Source organism: Trichechus manatus, unplaced genomic scaffold (genome assembly GCF_000243295.1).
Source record: "Trichechus manatus latirostris isolate Lorelei unplaced genomic scaffold, TriManLat1.0 scaffold00122, whole genome shotgun sequence".
NCBI lineage: Eukaryota > Metazoa > Chordata > Mammalia > Sirenia > Trichechidae > Trichechus > Trichechus manatus.
This window is the reverse complement of record NW_004444058.1, coordinates 6,042,356-6,051,446: the sequence shown is the minus strand read 5'-3', so window position 1 is coordinate 6,051,446 and position 9,091 is coordinate 6,042,356.

The window sequence follows — 9,091 nt, the reverse complement described above, 5'->3', positions numbered from 1 at the left end:
ATGAGTTTTTACATGTTGAGTGAGGGATGAGGCCTTACTAAAGAATTTCCTACAATCCTTATATTTATAAGGCGTATGTCTGTTATAAAATTTTTTATGTAAAATGAGGAATGAAGGAAGACTACAGGTTTTATAACATTCTTTACATTCATGCTTATAACCTCTCACGTGTGTCCAAAAGGGTGAGAGACTAAATAAATGTTTCCCACATACGTTATAGTCATAGCATTTTTCACCAGTGAGTGCTGTCACAGAATTCTTAAGTGTTGAGACACAAATGAAGTCCTTCCCACATAACTTACATTTTTAAACCTTTCCAGTAGGTGTTCTCATGAGAGAGGTTAGGTGAGAGGGACAACTGCAGGCTTCTACACTTTCCTTACAGTGACAGGAATTGCATCCAATGTGAAATCTGGTATGATGGTTATGTGATGAGTGACCCATGAAGGCTTTTCCACAGTCACAGCATTCAAAAGGATTTACTTCTGGGAGATTTCTTTTTAGCACAGTAACATATGGAATCTGGTTGAAGATTTTCCCACATTAATGGCCTTCATTATTTTCACAGAGGTGATCTACTGTATGACTTATGTTAAGAAAATCAACATACTATTGGAAATAAATCTGTTCCCATTTCACCATTACTAAACACAGTGAATGTGCATGGTTTTTGCCCTGACTTGTCTCATGTTTCATGGGTTAAATCATTTAGCAGAAATAATACAATTACTGTCAGTTTCTCTAAAATAAGTGGCCTTCTGATAATTATGTTCAAGCAGAATATGTTTCAAATACTTGATATCTGACTCTCATTAATGAAAATATTGTAAAAATTCTCTGAATACCTAACCTTACTCTTAGGCTTATATATACTGTTGATGTCATTGAGTTGGTTTCAACTCATAGCAACACCATGTACAATAAAACAAAACACTGCTCCTACATCAACCTCAAAATTGTTACTATGTTTGAACCCATTGTTGCATCCACTGCATCAATTCATCTCACTGAGATTCCTCCTTTTTTGCTGATCCTCTACTTTTCCAATAAGTACATAAATAAGAATATATATAGCATTTACATATATATGTATATACGTAAGTATATGATGCCATGAATTGTAAGTCATAAAAAAATGAAATGGAATGAATAACATCAATATCCTAGGCATTATTGAGCTGAAACGGGCTGATACTGGCCATTTTGAATGAGACAATCATATGGTCTACTATGCCAGGAATGAGAAATTGAAGAGGAATGGCATTGCATTCATCGTCAAAAAGAATATGTCAAGATCCATCTTGACGTACAACACTGTCAGTGATAAGACACTATCCATATGCCTACAAGGAAGACCAATTAATATGATTATTGTTCAAATTTACACACCAAGCACTAAGGCAAAAGATGAAGAAATAGAAGTTTTTACAAACTTCTGCAGTCTGAAATTGATTAAACATGTAATCAAGATGCATTGATAACTACTGTGATTGGAAAGCGAAAGTTGGAAACAAAGAAGAAGGACTGGCAGTTGGAAAATATAGTCTTGGTGATAGAAATGACGCCAAATAAAGTATAAAATTTTGCATGAAGGACAACTTCTTTATTGCAAATACCTTTCTTCAACAACATAAACGGCAACTATATACATGAATCTCACCAGATGGAATACACAGGAATCAGACTGACTACATCTGTGGAACCAGACAAGTGAAAAGCTCAATATCATCAGTCAGAACAAAGCTAGAGGATGACTGTGGAACAGATCATCAATTGCCCATACGCAACTTCAAGTTGAAGCTGAAGAAAATTAGAAGTCCTTGAGAGGCAAAGTATGACCTTGAGTACATCCCACCTGAATTTAGAGATTATCTCAAGAAGAGATTTGTACTCTAATGACTGAAGACCAGACGAGTTGTGGAATGATATCAAGGACATCATACCTGAAGAAAGGAAGAGGTCATTAAAAAGACAGGAAAGAAAAAAGACCAAAATGAATGTCAGAAGACACTCTGAAGGTTGCTCTTGAACATAGAGTAGCTATAGAGAAAGGAAGAAATGGTGAAGTAAAAAGGCTGAATAGAAGATTTCAAAGGGCATCTCAAAAAGACAAAGCAAAGTATTATATGAAACGTGCAAAGAACTGGAGTTAGAAAACCAAAAGGGAAGAAAACGCTAGGCATTTCTAAAGCTGAAAGAACTGAAGAAAAAATTCAAGCCCCGAGTTGCAATACTGAGGGATTCTAGCATGAATATATTAAACAACACAGGAAGAATCAAAAGAATATGGAAGGAATACACAGTGTCACTGTACCTAAAAGAATTGGTTGACATTCAACCATTTCAGGAGGTCACATTTGATCAAGAACCAATGGTACTGAAGGAAGTGGTCCAAGCTGCATTAAAGGCAATGGCTAAAAACAAAGCTCCAGTAATTGACAGAATACCAATTGAGGTGTTTCATCAAACGTATGCAACCTTGAAGCACTCATTTGTCTGTGCCAAGAAGTTTGGAAGACAGCTACCTGGCAAACAGACTGGAAAAGATCCATAGTGTGCCCATTTCCAAGAAAGGTGATCTAACAGAATGTGGAAATTATCGAATAATAGCATTAACATCACACACAACCTTGCTTGCTGAAAGTGAAGAGGACTTGAGGCACTTACTGATGAAGATCAAAGGTCACACAGCCTTTAGAATGGATTACACCTCAACACAAAGAAAACAAAAATCCTCTCAACAGGATTTATAACCCACATCATGATAAACAGAGAAAAGATTGAAGTTGTCAAGGATTTCATTTTACTTGGATCCACAATCAACACCCATGGAAGCAGCAGTCAAGACGTCAAATGGCACATTGCACTGGGCAAATCTCCTGCAAAAGACCTCTTTAAAGTGTTGAAAAGTAAAGATGTCACTTTAAAGACTAATGTGCCCCTGATCCAAGCCATGGTGTTTCCAATTGTCTCATATGCATGTGAAAGCTGCACAATGAACAAGTAATACTGAAGAAGAATTGACGCCTTTGAATTACGGCGTTGTATAATATTGACTATACCATGGACAGCCAAAAGAATGAACAAGTATGACTTGGAAGAAGTACAAGGATAATGCTACTTAGAAGCAAGGATGGCGAGACTTCGTCACATATAATTTGGACAAGTTATCAGGAAGGACCTGTCTCTGGAGAAGAACATCATGCTTGGTAAAGTAGAGGGTCAGCAAAAAAGAAGACCCTCAATGAGATGGATTGACAGAGTAGCTGCAACAATAGGCTCAAGCATAACAACAATTGTGAAGATGTCACAGAACTGGGCAGTGCTTTGTTCTGTTGTACATAGAGTCGCTGATTTGGAATCGACTCAACGGTGCCTAAGAACAACAACATCATGACACCTTAGGACTTTCTCGAGTCACTATTTTCTCTAGTAGGAATGAAACTCACCTCAAATGTACCCTCTGGTTTTCATGCTGATCTTTATTGCTATGCAATTCCAAGATTTCTCCTAACATATAGAGGACGAGGAATTATTCTTCATGAATTGCACTACGATACGTTCACTGGATAACTTTTCTCTATCATTAAGGTTTCAAGAGACTGACCTAATAATTCAAGTTGAGGTTCAAAACATGAAACAACACGGAAAGGAATTACTGGGGGAAAAATGTTGCTGCAAACAAAGAAAGACTTAGCCACATTTCACTGTTTTCAGTACTTTGGCAACGGTCAAAAAGCAATTTACGAGGACATTCTTTCATGAGGATTAAGAGTGACAGTGACATAAATAGGTGTAATCAGGAGAGCGAAGTAAAAAGATATTGGGCACACTACATATGTAATATGAAAAGAAGACAAAGGGTCTCCATGACCACAGGTGCGGGAGGATTCCTAAAGTCAGAAAAGTAATCTCAGATATCTGTGAAGTTGTGTCCTCAACCTAAAAGAGACTCTAGCTGACTGACTCAAAAGTAATTCGCTCTATGGTGGGGGTGGGGGGTGGGAAGCGAGGGTAACAGTGCCCGGGGCAATCTCTTAGTTGCAGCCCTCACCAATTTCCATATGAGCAGACATTGATAGTGGAGATGCGTCAGCAGAAACGACTTCCCCCTCTTGTCCGGCTGCCTCAGTTAGGAGCTTTTCATATTTATGGAGCCTCGTAATGTCATTCTGTATCTCGTCTGGTGCCCCCTTGCCTGGGAGCAAGTGATGTTCTCTACCTCCATTCACTATGCCTCTGCTCCATGCACGCCTGGTCCTTCAAAAAATTCTTGCTTTTCTGGAGATCCTCGACACAGTGGCTGGCCCTGGATGAGTCCTACCTCCATTGTCCTTGTATCTCTGGGAAAATAAGAATAGCTGACATGGTGCTCATGAGGAAATGTACATCACGAGGGAAGACAGTGCAGAGCAAGAACATTTCCCTGACACTGAGCCAATACTTTGTTCTTCAGGATCTCTCAAGATACTAAGTGTGAGTTTAGGTGCAGTAAAATAATCACGTCAAATTTGTAATAAACACAGTAAAACTCTCTACAAGGTCCCAAAACACAAATCTCTCGGTGACCCCAAAGTGACTTTTGAAGCTAAAGCTTACACTTACAACACATAAAGAGCCTTAGGGCTTTTAATCACAAGGGAAATTAAAATTCACTTTAATACACAGAGTTATATGTTCGTGGGGAAGCCAGCTATGTTAGCTCCATAGACCAAGGGGTCATGCCTGTTTTATTTAACAATGTATTCCCATTCCTTAGCCCAAATATTGCAGCAAAGTCGATGAGTAAAATATTTCTGCTCACTAAGTGAATTAATACAAACAACAAGAAAAAGGTATCATTCTTACCTATTGAGGCCAAGTTTCTGAAGGTTTCCATCATCACCTCTCTGTAGATTTTCCTCTCAGCAAGATCCAACAAAGTCCTTTCTTCCTAGCTAAAGACCACAGCCACATCCTCAATGACCACTGAGTCCTAAAACATCCCACACATTCTGGATCAGCAAGGTATCATGTACTCCATTGTGTTTACGAATGAAAGGTGAGGCTGACAGTCCTGGGGAACTGAGAATTCATAGGGACTTGACTCAAGGTTCTGTGGTTCTACCAAGATCTACTCTAGGGTATAGCCATCAACCGCATCCATTCACTAATTACATTCACTTCTTCACTGATTGCATCCTATCGCACAGACTTCCAACACACTGAAATAATCTTTCCACAGATTGACGGCGACCAGTTGCAGTCTTATTCCTCTCATTGTAGTCTAGAACAGTTAGAAAACAGCAGAAACAAGAGAAAAGCTCTAATTCTGATCATCACTTTCTTGTGAACGAACGATTTCGCCTCCTTCCATAAGACCACAAGAACACTCAACAAAACACAAAGCAAAGGGTGAAGGCAGGATGAGGTATTAACAACTGGGAAACACTGCAGAATGGTGTTTCCTTTTGATGCTCACATCCATGGGAGGAGCAGGGGGCCAGACAAACTGGCAACCCAAACCCCTAAGCTGATCATATTTTCTTGAGCAATTCTAGGAGATCAGGAGGTGACAGACCACCTGATGAAAAAAGAGTATTCTCTTAGAGAATTCTGAATTTTCACATGTCAGTCACCTATTTTTTAAAAACCCGGTTGTTCTGTCATCTTCCCTGTCCCTTTTCATAGAGACAGGTAAAGGTAAATAAAAGTTAAAAAGAGTTCCATTGAGAGATAAGAAACATGAGAATCCAGATTTCCCCACAATTCTCAAATTTCGAGACCTGATGCAACTGTACATCATTTAATAGCGACTGCTCCCCTCGACAAACATAAACCCATACATTCTTACACAAACACAATCTAAAGTTATAAGATGACAAAGAGCACTACCTCTGCAGAAACAAATATAGCATGCCCTTCTGTTTTCTGGCCAAGAAGAGGTTACAATGCCCATTTTGTAATGACTGCACATGATGAACATAATCAACATCACCAAGTTATGTTGTTGTTAGGTGTCGTTAAGTTGGTTCCAGCTCATAGAGACCCTATGTACAACAGAACGAAACACTGCCCGATCCTGCCCATGCTCACAATCACAGTTATTCTAGAGCTCATGATTGCGGCCACTCTGTCAATCCGTCTCGTTGAGCGTCTTCCTCTTTTTCTCTGACCCTCTACTTTATCAAGTATGATGTCCTTCTCCAGGGACTGATCCCTCCTGATAACATGTCCAAAGTATGCGAGATGAAGTCTCGGCATCCCTGCTTCTAAGGAGCATTCTAGTTGTACTTCTTCCAAGACAGATTTGTTCATTCTTTTGGCAGTCCACGGTATATTCAATTTTCTTCACCAACACAATTCAAAGGCGTGAAATCTTCTTTGGTCTTCCTTATTCATAGTCCAGCTTTCGCATGCATATGAGGCGACTGAAAATACTATGGCTTGGGTCAGGCTCACGTTAGTCTTCAGGGTGACATCTTTGCTTTTCAACACTTTAAAGAAGTCTTTTGCAGCAGATTTGCCCAATGCAATGATTTCTTGACTGCTGCTTCCATGGATGTTGATAGTGGATTCAAGTAAAATGAAACCCCTGACAACTTCAATCTTTTCTCCGTTTACCACGATGTTGTGAAGATTTTTGTTTTCTTTATGTTAAGGTGTAATCCATACTGAAGGCTGTGGTCATTGATCCCTGATGGAGTCCTGATGGCGTAGTGGTTAAGAGCTCATCTGCTAACCAAAAGGTCCGTAGTTTGAGTCCACAAGCGGCTCCTTAGAAACCCTATTTGTACTCTGTGCTATAGGGTCACTATGGGTTGCAATCGACAACAAGGCAATGGGTCATCAAGTTATACATGTAAACATTAGTGAATTGGTAAATGTTTTCTTATATATAATTTTTACCACACAAAACTATTAATTTAGTTAGTAAACTGAAGTGCAGAAGGTTTACCTGTTAAATTGCCCGTGAAGCCTAGGAAACAAAGAATTTCACACCAACTCTCTAAGAGGTTCCACTCAAAAATCCTCTCACATTTGAAGCCCCTGGAAGGCAGACAATCATGATTACTTGAACCCTGACCAATGGAATTGGTCCCCTGATTTTGCTGCTTCTGCTGCTTCTGTTTCTCTGGTGTTGCTTCTTGTCATCCCTCACCATCTCCCTTGTTACAGCTCTCTGTCTTCTGGGTCTAGGAGATTCCCAGTGCACAGACCCCGGGCCCAAAGGATGCAGTCAGCTCCCATCTCTTCTTTCTTGGTGGTGTGAGGTCCACATTTTCTGCCTCTGGGAGGGTTCCTTTTAAGCCCAGCAGGATGGCAAAACTGACCAACCCCCTTGTTAGGGATCCGTACAACTTATTTGCATGGTACCACCCCCACAATGGTGCCATGCACTATGTGCATTATTGCATTATTAGCCAGCTACCATAGCTCCTTGATGGGCCACAAGCACCTTATTTGCATAGTCCCACCCAGTTATTTGATGAGAGTTACAAACAGTATGGCTAGAAAGGCCGTATTAAGTAATTCACTGCAACACAGGCCACACCCTGGCCCCTCTAGCCAATGTTACTTTCATACTTGAAGTATTTATTTCCCCATCCCAATCATTTCACCATCCCATAGCAGTAGTAATAATTAGTCCTTAAATAGGGCAAAGAGTCCTCAAGGTGAGGTTACTCAGGTAAATTTTAACAGAGAGATTATTCCCTTACTCTGAGAGCCTGTGAGCCTCACGAGGTATCAGTATAGCAAAACCTTTAAGGTAGTTTAGGTTTGGCCACTGTCCTCCAGTACAGCAGTGCCTCCCATTTAGTCCACTCATTCATAGTTACTACTTCTACAATTACAGTTTTTACAATCACAATTAACCCTATTAACAATCAGCACTCACACCTGAATCATATAATCCTATTAACATGTAACCATGCCCTCTCTTCCCAAACATATTAGAGAAAAGAGAAATCTATTCAGTGGTGATCCTTCCTTGTCCACCTCATTTTGAGCCTAACCACACCCACAAAAACATGTAAGCAGGCCAGTTCATGCCTTTATCCCCCCACCCCCCATTTTAAATAGCCAACTTCTAAATTGCCCTTCCCTACCAAACCAGTACTCTGAGGAGGCAAGCATATACCTTGGTCTGTCGAATCTTCTGCTCCGGCTGGAACTTTGATCATCTGCATCCATAAGGAAAGTCTGGTCCAGAGCAAGACTTCAAACTGCAGCAATTTACATCAGCTTATGGTATCAAACATCTTTGTCTTCATTTGGTAGGGTCCTAGTCAGTTCTTCCCTAGCCCCTGAGGGCTACATCAATGGGTATCAGCCCTAGGCTCAGGAGTCGACACATCTCCCCGCACTGGAGACCAGCCAACCCCTTCTCTCTCTCTCTCTCATCCCTAACCCCTATGGGCTAGGTCAATGGGTACTATCAGCAGGCTCAGGAGTCCACTCACCTCTCTGCAACTCACACTCACCAGACCTATTTTCTCTCATCCCTATTTTCCGTGGGCTAAGTCAAAATATGTCAACGGAACATGTCCAAACTCAGCCTGTTTCTTCATTGCTGCACCTCCCCCACTTTCACTCATTGAGTGACCCAGGTGGTCACAAGTGAGTACACCAGGCTCTCTACACTCCAGCTCCCTTTGACTTCTAGTCCTGGAAAAGGGTTCTTCTGATGGGCAAAGACTTGTCCTGCCTTGAAGCACCCAATGGCACACTGCTTGCTTGAAATTTGGCACTGTCCTCCAGTCCAGCAGTGCCTCCCCATTATCCACTATTTTAGTTACTGCTTCTACAATTTCAGTTTTTACAATCACAATTAACCCTCTTAACAATCAACACTCACAACTGAATCGTATAATGCTATCAACATCTTCCTGTACCCTCTCTTCCCCAGACCTATCAGGAAAAAGAGGCATCTGTTCAGTGGGGATCCTTCCTTGTCCCCCTCATTTTGAGTCTAAGCACATCCATGAAAGTGTGTAAGCCAGCCACTTGATGCCTTTATCTCCCCGTGTGATCATTAAGGTTGTGTGTTTACTTGGTTGGGCCATGACTCTCAATGGTTTCGCAGTTATGATGTAGTTTGGGAGTAGTA